Below are 13,009 nucleotides of genomic sequence, written 5' to 3'. Positions count from 1 at the left end.
GAGAAGGCGTAGGCTAAGAAAGGCTGACTTTTATGTTTTTGAAAAGGAAAATATAATTGATTTTGATGAGGCTGGAAATGAGATTGAGAAAAAACAGAAGAGAAGACTTGTGAGTGATGGAAATGAAATGGAAGGTGATGTTGTAGCTGAAGATTTAAACATGGATGATGCTAATGATGCAGTAGATGATGATCATGGAATTGAAGATTTAGTAGGTGCTGATGTTGGACAAGAAGATGTTGCTGGTTCTTCTCGTGTTATTTCTTTTGAAGTTCCTCATGAAATTCAAACAAATGATGAAATTTCTGAACTTGCAAAAAATGTAAGTGTTTTAATTGTTTTTTTTATTTTATTTTATTGAAGTATTAATGCAGTTACTTGTATGTTTTTTAAGTGTTAGTTGCAGTTACTTGTACATATTCTTATATATGTAGTTACTAGTATTTTTGTTTAATGTTAATTGAAATTACTTGTATGTGTTTTTTTGTGTTACTTGTATATTTATTAGCTTTGATTGGAGTTATTTATATATAAGGTTACTTGTGTTAATTGAAATTTGTTAACTTGAGTTACTTGTATTTTAATATGGGGTTACTTGTATTAGGTTACTTTTATATGGTTACCTGTATTTTAATATAGGGTTACTTGTATTTTAATATAGGGTTACTTGTATTTTAATATAGAGTTACTTGTATAGAGTTACTTCTATAAGGTTAGGGTTACTTGTATAGGGTTACTTGTATTTTAATATAGGGTTACTTGTATATGGTTACTTGTGTATATTTTTTTTTATTATTAAATTTGTTAACTTGAGTTTGTTGTTTTGGTTATTTCTTATGGTATTACTTGAATATTTTGTATTTGAGTTACTTGTATATTGAGTTACATGTATGTTTAGTTTTACTTGTATAATAATTAGGGTTCATTGGATTTATTTTTATATGGAGTTACCTGTATATTTTTATTTTATAAATTTCTTATATTGAGTTACATGTATGTTAAGTGTTACTTGTATAATAATTAGGGTCCATTGGATTATTAATCCAAAGTTTTTGGTTTAAAATTTGAATGTGATTTATTTGTAGGATGTGGAAAAGAATTATATGCTAATGCAGAGGGATATGAAATTAATGTCATATCAATTTGAGCGTTACGTTGAATCAATGAAGCTGCAATTGAACACTGTTGAAGTTCGTTCTAAAAAGGATAAATCTCCTGTTCTGTCTCAGCTAGATCCGATATATAATGATCAGTCATTCTGGGATCAAATCGACAAGATTGTGAAACAGAATGTTGAAATGAAGAAAGTCGTTTATGAAATGCCATTATTTAACCTGTTTTCTTGCACTGATCCATAATCAAATGCTAGGTTTTTATCTAATGAAGAAGTTCATAACATTTTTAAAAATGATTCTGCTCAACAAATTCCTATCGAGGATGTTCCTATATTTGATGATTTAATGGGGGTTGATCGTGCAAGATCAGTTGTTGAAGATGTTTTGCAATCTATTAATCTAAATGAGATTAATGATAATGATGATCCTACTGATGATGCACAAGGACAGAATGGAGAAGAAAGAAATTCTACTGCTTCTGAAGTTCAGAATGAAATGAAAGGAACATCTGCTGATTCTGATGTGCAAACTGATGTACATTTGAAAGTTCCTGAATCATCATCTTCTGTTGCTTCTGATGTTCCTGATGTAAATCCTTTGGCTATGGTTCTTTACAGTCCAATTGTTGAAAGTCAGGACATTCAGTCATCTAGCCAAGATAATCTTGAATTGGCAACAAGTCAAGATATTTTTCAAAGTCTTGAAACTCTGGCTACACTTTCAACTCAAAATGAAATTATTTTGTCAAGCCAGGAGTTTAATCAAAGTCAGATAGTGGTTTCAAGCCAAGAATTTAATCCTTCTTCTCAAGAGAATATGAAGGAAATTTCTGAAGATGTTATCGAACTTTCAACTCAAGAGAACACTCAAAATATAACAGAAATTCCTAGTGCTGGTGATGTTGCCCTTCCTCTTTCAACTCAAAAATGGCTTGATGAAATTAGAGAAATACAGAGGAAAGACAATCCTATTACTTCAAAGACAGGGTTATCTGATAAATCTGCTACTATTTCTGGTGAGGCGGCTGAAGGATCTGATAAGAAAAAGAAGGCCCCTCAAAGAAAGAATCCTCAGAAAAAGGCTTCCACTCAAGCAAAAGGGAAAAAAAGAGAAAGAAAAGAAGTTTTGACATCTTTTGTGGCAGGTTGCACTCCTGAAGAGTCAATGAAAATTCTTAGGGAAAAATTTGATGAAGCTGGGATGCCAGATGGTGAGGATATTAAAACTTCTGATGATACTGCTGTTCAATCTGCTGAATTAATTAGCTGCGATATTGAATGTGGTGCACATGGTGCTTATAAATTACAGTTAATATCAAAATTTATGAGGCTTAACTGCAAGAGAGTATCAACAATGAGGAGTTTACGGCTGATGGTTGCAGATTATTGTTTTATTCAAAATTATTCTGGAGTGTCGATGTCGTAAGTTGTTTTTATGTTTTCTTTTTATGTTGTGTTAGTAAAAACTTTTAAAATATGCATTGTGTGTTACTTTTGTTATTAGTGTTACTTGTATAGGATTACTTATTTTATTAGTGTTACTTGTATAGGATTACTTATTTTATTAGTATTACTTGTATAGGGTTACTTGTGTTACTTATATTCAGTTACTTGTATAGGGTTAGGGTTGTTTTTATAGGGTTACCTGTATAGGATTATCATTATTGGTGGTTACTTGTATAAGGTTACTTGTATTGTTGGATACTAATTACTTGTGTTTGTATAGAGTTACTTGTATAGGGTTACTTGTATAGAGTTACTTGTATAGAGTTATTTCTAAATTAAATTCACTTAGTTATATCTGTTACTATAGAGTTACTTGTATAGAGTTATTTCTAAATTAAATTCACTTAGTTATATCTGTTACTTGTAAATTTTAATTATTTGTGTTACTTTTAAATTTTTATGTATTACTTGTAAATCAAAGTCATTTATATGTGTTACTTGTAAGTTATAAAATTTTGCTTAAATTATATTTTATTTACTTGTAAATTTTGATTATATGTTGTTTTATGGTCTATGTTACTTACTTTTCTTCATTTTTAAACAGGGAGATTCTAGTATATTTTAATGAGTTCTACACTTTACCTAGAGAAGAGTTTTTGACATTGTACCAAAAGGAATTGATTTCAAGTCGAATTTTGGATTGTTTTTTTTATCTTGTTGAATTATGTTGAGGTTAAACAAGATAATCAATTACCAAGATTCTTTTTTGGTGGTGAACATATGGTAATTCTTAAATACTTTTTTTTTTTTTTTATATAATTTTAAATTTTTTATGGTGTATGTCTTATATCATGTGTTTATATATTCTTTATGTATACAGTTGCCTCTTTTGCGTTGTATATGTAATGGAGATGGTTGCATATATGAAAATGAAGTTTTTGGAGCATGGGATTTGTGGACTGAATCAGTTCAGTGTTGTGAATTATTGGATGCATTGTTGGTATGTTTTTGTTTTACTCTTTGTTTACTTGTATTCTATTATTTGATTTATTTTTTACCAGATGCTTTAGTTGAATTTAATTCTTTTGTGCAGATATTCATACCAATCTATCATGGCAATCACTATTCTGCTGTAGTGATAAATTTTTACACTGAAACTGTTGACTACTTGGATAATAGAACCTATTCCATGCATGTTGAAGTTGAAGAAAAACCCAATTCAAAGAAAGGGAAAGTTGCAACCAAAGGGGGTACTAAAAAATTCAAAATTACTACAAATTTTGATGAATTTCACACTGAGTATTATACTATTACTTGGTACTTGGTAAGTTTTAAAATTTTGTTAAGTTAAGTTGTATATTACTCTTAATTTCTATAATTACTTGAATTTGGTTATTTTGAGTTACTTGTAATGAAAATGGAAAATATGATCTTGGAATAACTGGGGTTACTTGTAATGAAATTATTGGGGTTACATATATTGTGGATTACAAGTATAATATGTAATTAGAATTATTGGAGTATAGTTTATAGTGTAATTAATTACATGTTAGTTAGAGTTACTTGTATTTTGAGTTGCTTTTTGAGTTACTTTTATTTTTTTTTGTAATTTTGAGTTACTTGTAATGAAAATGGTAAATATGGTCTTGGAATAACTGGGGTTACTTATAATAAAATTATTGGGGTTACATATATTGTGGATTATAGGTATAATATGTAATTAGAATTATTGGAGTATAGTTTATAGTGTAATTACTTACATGTTAGTTAAAAATATTTGTAGTTACTTGTATTTGGAGTTACTTGTATTTGGAGTTGGTTGTATTTTAGGACTTTTGGAGTTACTTGTTTTTGGAGTCACTTGTATTTTTAGGACTTTTGGAGTTACTTGTATTTAAAATTTCTTGTATTTTTAGGACTTTTGGAATTACTTGTATTTTTTTTTTGTATTTAACAGATTTTAATTGTATCAGTTGCTTTTGTAGTTTATTTAAATTGTAAACCTGTAGTTCTAATATTTATTTTTTTTCTAGAGGCTTTATATGTCGAAATATTTGGTTTTAAAAGGCCATGATTCTGGAGAATTTGTCAAAGATTTCCCCATTCAAATGATCCCACTTGATTCTCAAAAGTGCTCTTCTGAAACAAATGATTGTGGAATCTTTTATTTGTACCATTGTGCCACATTTGAGGGGAAAGCATTCAAATGTAAAAGTTTGACTCAGGTATAATGTTTTTATCTATACTTTTATTTAATTTTATTTGCTATTTTTATTTTTACGAAAATTTCATGAAATGCCCCTAAATAATTTTTTTATTCACCAAATACCCATCAAAACTTTCAAATTCACCAAATACTCCTGAGTTTAAAAAAAATTCACCAAATGCCCTTAATGACTAACGGCGGTTAACACCGTTAGTCATTAATGACTAATACACCACGTGGCAGCCTCTAATTGGTTGTTGTAATATAAATAAATTAATTATTAAAAAAACTTTTAAAATATAAAAAAAACTTAAAAAAAAAATTAAAAAAAATACCCCCACCACACCCAAGACCCACCCCGCCCCACCACCAGCCCCTGCCTGACGGCGCCGGCCGCGGCCGCCAGCTCCCAGCCGAAAGCGGCGCCGGTCGCCGGCGAGGCCAGCCCCACCACCCTCGACACCCCCTCCCCTACCCCTAGCCCCCTCTCCCTCCGTTTCCCCTCCCTAACCCAAAACCCCTTCTCCGGCAACCAACCACCCCGAAACCCCCAATTCCAAACTCCCAAATTCGCAACCCCCGATTCCAAAACCCCAAATTCGCAACCAACATTCCCCGAAACCCGTCACCGGCAGCTAGATTTCATCCTTCACGTCACCGTCGGTCACCTTAGCCAAAAAATACCACCCCTGAAACCCTAAAACCCCAAAATCGAAACCCTAAAAATCAAATCTAGGGTTTCGATTTTGGGGGGGTTATTTTTTGGGGGGCTTCAGTGAGGTGGTTTAGGGGGTGGAGATGGCAGGGGAAGACGCGGTTTAGGTTCGCCTGTACAAAGAGGGAGGTTTGGACGCCGGTGGTGGAGAGGGGATGGATTTTCGAGGGAGAAGAGGGTGGATTTTTGAGGGAGAAAGGTGGTTGGGTTGTGTCGTCGGTGCGGGGCAGCTGGGCAAGGTCGCCGTCGTGGGGCTTCAAGTTGGTGGTGGCAGCGTGGGGGTAGGCTGGTGGCGGCGTGGGGGTAGGCTGGTGGTGGCAGTGGCGGTGGTTGTGGGCTGTGGTGGATTAGTTTTTTTTTTAAAAAAAAATTTTAACTTTTTTTATTATATAATTAATTTACTTATTTAATAAGCAACCAATCATAAGCCACCACGTGGCGTAGTTAGCCTTAATGACTAACGGAGTTAACTACCGTTAGTCAATAAGGGCATTTGGTGATAATTATGTGAAACTCAAGTGTATATCGTGAATTTGAAAATTTTTATGGGTATATGGTGAATAAAAAAATTACTCAGGGGCATTTGATGAAATAGCCGTTATTTTTATTACTTATTACTCTAAATTTGTATTTTAGGCATTGGAAAGACGTCGTTTCAGAGCAGAAATATGTGCATCTCTGGTTTTATGTAATTTGAATTTAAGACGAGATGATGTTTTAACAAGTGTGAATGCATTTTGTGACAATAACGAAGAGATTTATGCTGAAGTCATACTTAATGAGGAAATAGAAAAGACTAACAATATTGCTCAACAAATAAAGAAGGCGAAGAAGGTTAGTCTGTCTAAAAGCAAAAAAAGGAGTTTGTTGAAGAAAAAGATAAAGGCTAAAGAAAATACACCTGATAAAGAGAAGGAAGAAGAAGCCTTTATGATTGCAGCAACTATAGCTGCAAAAAAAATGGCAGAGAGAATTAAGGCTGTTGCAAAACGGTGTTCTAAAAGAAAGAAGTAAGAACTTTTGTAATAAATTTTAATTAGTTATATTGAACAGTTTTATTTTAATATGCTGAACACTTATTAGGGGGTTGTAATATTTAATAGTATGACAGTCTTTCATTTGTTTATTTTAGTACATTTTAATCTAAAATTATATATATATATATATATATATATATATATATATATATATATATATATATATATATATATATATATATATATATATATATATATGTATATATATATATAAGAGTTATGTTACTTGTATTTCATTACTGTTATAGTTTTACTCAAGATAATTTTAGTTAGTTACTCTTATTGTTTTACTTATCTACTAGTATTGGTATAATTGATACTGTTAACTACTAGCATTGGTATAATTGATACTGTTAACTTATATTAAGTTAATTTTATTGAGTTTAGTTTGGTTATTTGGATTTTGTTAGTTTTGGTTACTTGTATTGTTTGTTACTGTAACTTATATTGTTGGATGCTAGTTGCTTGTATATAAGTTATATATATAGAGTTATTTTATGTTAGATTTGATTGTATAATAATACTTGTATTGGTGGTTAATTGTATAGAATTAGAGCTACTTGTATAAGATTACTTGTACTGGAGATTATTTGTTTTATTGGATACTAGTTACTTGTATAAATTAACTTGAATAGGATCACTTGTATTGGTGGTCACTTTACTTGTATAAGGTCACTTTTCTTACATATGGTTACTTGTATTTACTTGTATACGGTTACTTGTATACGCTTACTTGTATTTGAATATAGGGTTACTTGTATTTCAATATAGAGTTAGTTTTATTTTAATATAGGGTTACTTGTATAGGGTTAGATTTAGTTTATAGGGTTACTTGTATGAGGTTAGGGTTACTTGTATAAGGTTACTTGTATGAGATTAGAGTTACTTGTATATGGTTAGATTTACTTTTATAGTGTTACTTGTATAGTGTTACAGTTACTTTTATAAGGTTACTTTTATTTTAATATAGGGTTACTTGTATTAGGTTACTTTTATATGGTTACTTGTATTTTAATATAGGGTTACTTGTATTAGGTTACTTGTATTTTAATATAGGGTTACTTGTATTAGGTTACTTTTATATGGTTACCTGTATTTTAATATAGGGTTACTTGTATTTTAATATAGGGTTACTTCTATGAGGTTAGGGTTACTTGTATTTTAATATAGGGATACTTGTATAGTGTTACGGTTACTTTTATAGAGTTACTTGTATTTTAATTTAGAGTTACTTGTATAGGGTTACTTTTATAAGGTTACTTGTATTTTAACATAGGGTTACTTGTATTAGGTTACTTTTATATGGTTACTTGTATTTTAATATAGGGTTACTTGTATTTTAATATAGAGTTACTTGTATAGAGTTACTTCTATGAGGTTAGGGTTACTTGTATAGGGTTACTTGTATTTTAATATAGAATTACTTGTATATGGTTAAATTTACTTTTATAGGGTTACTTGTATTTTAATATAGGGTTACTTGTATAAGGTTACATGTATGAGGTTAGGGTTACTTGTATAAGGTTACTTGTATGAGGGTAGAGTTACTTGTATATGGTTAGATTTACTTTTATAATGTTACTTGTATAGTGTTACGGTTACTTTTATATGGTTACCTATATTTTAATATAGGGTTACTTGTATAGAGTTACTTTTAATATAGGGTTACTTGTATATGGTTAAATTTACTTGTATATGGTTACTTGTATTTTAATATAGGGTTACTTGTATATGGTTAAATTTACTATTATAGGGTTACTTGTATTTTAATATAGGGTTACTTGTATAAGGTTACATGTATGAGGTTAGGGTTACTTGTATAAGGTTACTTGTATGAGGGTAGAATTACTTGTATATGGTTAGATTTACTTTTATAATGTTACTTGTATAGTGTTACGGTTACTTTTATATGGTTACCTTTATTTTAATATAGTGTTACTTGTATAGAATTACTTCTATGAGGTTAGGGTTACCTGTATAGGGTTACTTGTATTTTAATATATGGTTACTTGTATATGGTTAAATTTACTTTTATAGGGTTACTTATATTTTAATATAGGGTTACTTGTATATGGTTAAATTTACTTTTATAGGGTTACTTGTATTTTAATATAGGGTTACTTGTATAAGGTTACATGTATGAGGTTAGGGTTACTTGTATAAGGTTACTTGTATGAGGGTAGAGTTACTTGTATATGGTTAGATTTACTTTTATAATGTTACTTGTATAGTGTTACGGTTACTTTTATATGGTTACCTATATTTTAATATAGGGTTACTTGTATATAGTTATTTTTAATATAGGGTTACTTGTATATGTTTAAATTTACTTGTATATGGTTACTTGTATTTTAATATAGGGTTACTTGTATATGATTAAATTTACTTTTATAGGGTTGCTTGTATTTTAATATAGGGTTACTTGTATAAGGTTACATGTATGAGGTTAGGGTTACTTGTATAAGGTTACTTGTATGAGGGTAGAGTTACTTGTATATGGTTAGATTTACTTTTATAATGTTACTTGTATAGTGTTACGGTTACTTTTATATGGTTACCTGTATTTTAATATAGTGTTACTTGTATAGAGTTACTTCTATGAGGTTATGGTTACTTGTATAGGGTTACTTGTATTTTAATATAGGGTTACTTGTATATGGTAAAATTTACTTTTATAGGGTTACTTGTATTTTAATATCGGGTTACTTGTATAAGGTTACATGTATGAGGTTAGGGTTACTTGTATAAGGTTACTTGTATGAGGGTAGAGTTACTTGTATATGGTTAAATTTACTTTTATAATGTTACTTGTATAGTGTTACGGTTACTTTTATATGGTTACCTGTATTTTAATATAGGGTTACTTGTATAGAGTTACTTTTATATGGTTACCTGTATTTTAATATAGGGTTACTTGTATAGAGTTACTTCTATGAGGTTAGGGTTACTTGTATTTTAATATAGGGTTACTTGTATATGGTTAAATTTACTTTTATAGGGTTACTTGTATTTTAATAAAGGGTTACTTGTATAAGGTTACTTGTATGAGGTTAGGGTTACTTGTATAGGGTAACTTGTATTTTTATATAAGGTTACTTGTATTTTAGTGTAGGGTTACTTGTATAGGTTACTTGTGTTTTAGTGTAGGGTTACTTGTGTAGGTTACTTGTATTAATATTTTCTTGCATTGGTTATTTCTATTGGTTATTAGTAAACTACAAGTAATAATTTGATTGCAGTATGTATGAAAAAAAAATAAGTCTAGTATGTATTAAAAAAAAAATATGTCTACTATTAAAGTATGTATCCCTCACTTATACTCGATAATTCAAAACCTAAAATAACTTTGGGTTCTGAATTGGAGTTAAAGCTCCAAATTCTCTGGCAGTTCCTTTTGCTTGCATTGCTTTTGTTTTCTTTGCTTTAGGCTGCTTCCCTTTCTCAAAGTGCCCTTTTATTCTTTTGCTTCTTCCTTTTGTGTTAGCTTTTTCTGGATCTATGACTGCAGGAATATCTAGGTCTGGTGATGCTTCCTGATGATCAGCTGAAGTTTGCTGTTGATTACTTGTAGCTTCTTGTTGATCAGATGAGTTTTCCTTCTCCTTGTTCTTTTGCCATTCCCTTTTGAATTCATCTGCCTTCTCTTGTATCATTTTGAAATGTTCTTCTACCAAGTTTCGTGTCTCTTTGTGGTCTTGACATTTTATAAGTAGATTGTAGCTTCTTCTAGCCATTGTGTGACGCCAAGGCATTAATTTGTCTGACTGAGATTCTTTTTCTGCTCCATCTTCATCTTTCTTTTTCCAGACATGTGCTTTTGCCATTTTAGACCATCTTGTTGAAATGTATAAGCTAGGAATTCTTGTCACATTATGATGATGCAAGATCTTGATACAATGATAACAAAGCCAACCAATTTCTTTGAAATTCTTGCAAGAACATGCTATTTTATTTTCAGCTTTGTTATATGTAACCTTCTGTCTGCTGCTATCATCATACTCAATCTGCACTTCATAAAAGTAAAAATCTCCCACAGTAGCATGAAGATAAGTTATGCATCCAATTGAGTACATAAATTCCGTTTCAAAATATCTGAAAATAGTTTGAGTGTACACTTCTGAAGCATGTTTAAGTAATCCAATAAAAGGAATACTTGAGGTTGGGTTGGAATTTGAACATTTAAAATCAGCATCAGACTCATTCTTTCTCCACCTCTTCACTGTTTGATTGAAAATTTTGAAGAAATCTGTCAGGCTTGTGTTTTTATTGGCCTTAAACCCAACTGCATTATTTGCACTTTCACTTCTTTGTGATGATAGTATACCAGCAGAAAAAAAAGTCTTTACTTAATGCTGTACACCATTTTTCTCTCAAACCATACAACCTTTTAAACCATTTATTGTTTTCAAGTTTGTATTTGGCAATCATAGAATCCCAAATAATGGTTTAGAATACAAGTAACCATACATGTAACATCATACAAGTAACTATAAAACCATTACATGTATCATCATAATTATAATAGTTACTTATTAGTATATATAAATATTAGTAATAGTATGATGTAATAGTATTAAGGTTACATGTAATATTTAATTTCTAGTGAGGTTACTTGTATTATATGTGTTGTATTATATGTATACTTGTATTGATGTTACTTGTATTATATAGTTTTAAGTGAAGTTATTTGTATTATATGGTTACTTGTATTGAGGTTACTTGTATTATGTATTATTTGGTTACTTGTATTAAGATCACTTACTTGTATTAGGAAGATAGTTATAAAGGTTACCTGAAATTCTTCCTCTGTCACACATCCTGAAAGACATTTGTTGAATGCATCTTTGAATGAGGTATCTCTTTTTAGTGCTCCAAATCTTGATACAACATTCTTTATAAGATGCCAAATACATAATCTGTGTCTTGAGTGAGGAAGGACCTACAACATTGTAAATGAATTATACTGTTAAAATTCTGTTGTGTTTTTTTATTTTTGAAAGTTTTGATCTTATTGAAATTATAAGCTAATTCATAAATCACCGTTTCAATTGCTTTAGACATTGCCAAGTCTTGATCTGTAACTATTGAAGCAGGTTCACTACCTCCCATTGACTTTTTAAAAGTGTCTAACACCCACTCAAAAGTTTCTATTTTCTCATCAGCAATAAAAGCACATCCAAACACAACATTCAGCCAGTGATTATTGAGACCAACAATAGGGGCACAAATAAGGTTATATTTGTTTGTCCTATATGTGGTATCAAACACAACAACATCTCCATAAATTTGAAAATCTTCCTTCATTTCAGAATCTCTCCAAAAAATAGCAATGAGTTTGTTTTCATTTTCACCACCTCCTAACTTAAATCTGAAAAAGAAATTCCAAAGTTAGTTGTTTTGGTAATAGAAGTTACTGGTATAAGTAGAAAATATTAATAGAATTTAGTTTACTTATTATTATTAAAAGTAGGAGTTACCTGAAGAAGAAATCATCATCTTCAGATTGCCTTTTGTATAATCCATCTATTATTGTTTGTGCATCACCTCCTTGAATTTCTTTCATTTTTTTCCTTGAAATGTAATTGTAATGATCCGTTATAGTGTGTCCTACAAGTTCTTCTCCACCAGCTTCACTACTTATTAATCTAAATGCATCTGCTGGTCTTAACCCACTGTCTGCCATTAAATCAATGACTTTTGCCTTTTCTTCTGTTATCTTTCTCTCTGATCTATGTAAATGCTGCCAAACACTTCTTGTCAACTCATGGTTATGTGCTATAACATGCTGTTCAACTACAAACATTCCTTCTTTGTTTTTTTTTGCCCTAATGAATGCATTGCAACCAGTCCTAGTAATAGGTACTTGATGTGTTCTTTTATTTTTGTTTTCACTTGGTGGAGGAGGTGTTCTTTTGCCTTTTGGTACACATCTGAATCCTTCTTTAGAACAAACAAAATCCTTTCCTTTAATTTCTCTGTGTTTCCCTTGTGTATACCTTGTTGTTGAATGTCTTATACTAAATCCTACAACCATAGCATGAAGCCTATATTGCTCATATATTTCATCCAAAGTTAAGGCTGTAAAACCTAGTAGACTTCCTGCAAAATCATCCAATTGTAGTTCAGCTTGATTTGCACTTTCTTCTGTCAATGTGCTATTACTTATTTCTGCAGTACTTGTTTTTAATTCTGCAAATTATAAACTGAATTTAGGAATATATAGCTTGAAATTGACATAATACATAGAAGTTATAATCAGGGATTACTTATTAGAAAGCACTACATTTACTTGTAAGTTTTTTTTAAAGTAGCAGAGTTACTTGTTGTTAATTATTAAAGTAGAGTTACTTGTTAGATTTTTTTGAAAGTGGAGTTACTTTTTGTTAGTAAATAACAATATAATCTGGGTTTACTCGTTGTTACTTATTAATGACATAAAAATGTAGGGTTACTTGTTTTTCAATGGTTACTTGTATATAATCAGAGGTTAC

The 13,009-nt window shown here is 30.5% G+C and overlaps 1 pseudogene; it reads right to left on the bottom strand.

The window, feature by feature from the left end:
- Positions 1-9,682: 9,682 nt before the first annotated feature.
- Positions 9,683-12,518, bottom strand: LOC145579500 (protein FAR1-RELATED SEQUENCE 5-like; annotated as a pseudogene).
- Between the last annotated feature and the right edge of the window lie 491 nt (positions 12,519-13,009).

This window comes from Chenopodium album, chromosome 14 (assembly GCF_948465745.1).
Source record: "Chenopodium album chromosome 14, dcCheAlbu1.1, whole genome shotgun sequence".
Lineage (NCBI taxonomy): Eukaryota > Viridiplantae > Streptophyta > Magnoliopsida > Caryophyllales > Amaranthaceae > Chenopodium > Chenopodium album.
The sequence above is the reverse complement of the archived record's forward strand: the minus strand, read 5'-3'. Positions and strand labels throughout refer to the sequence as shown.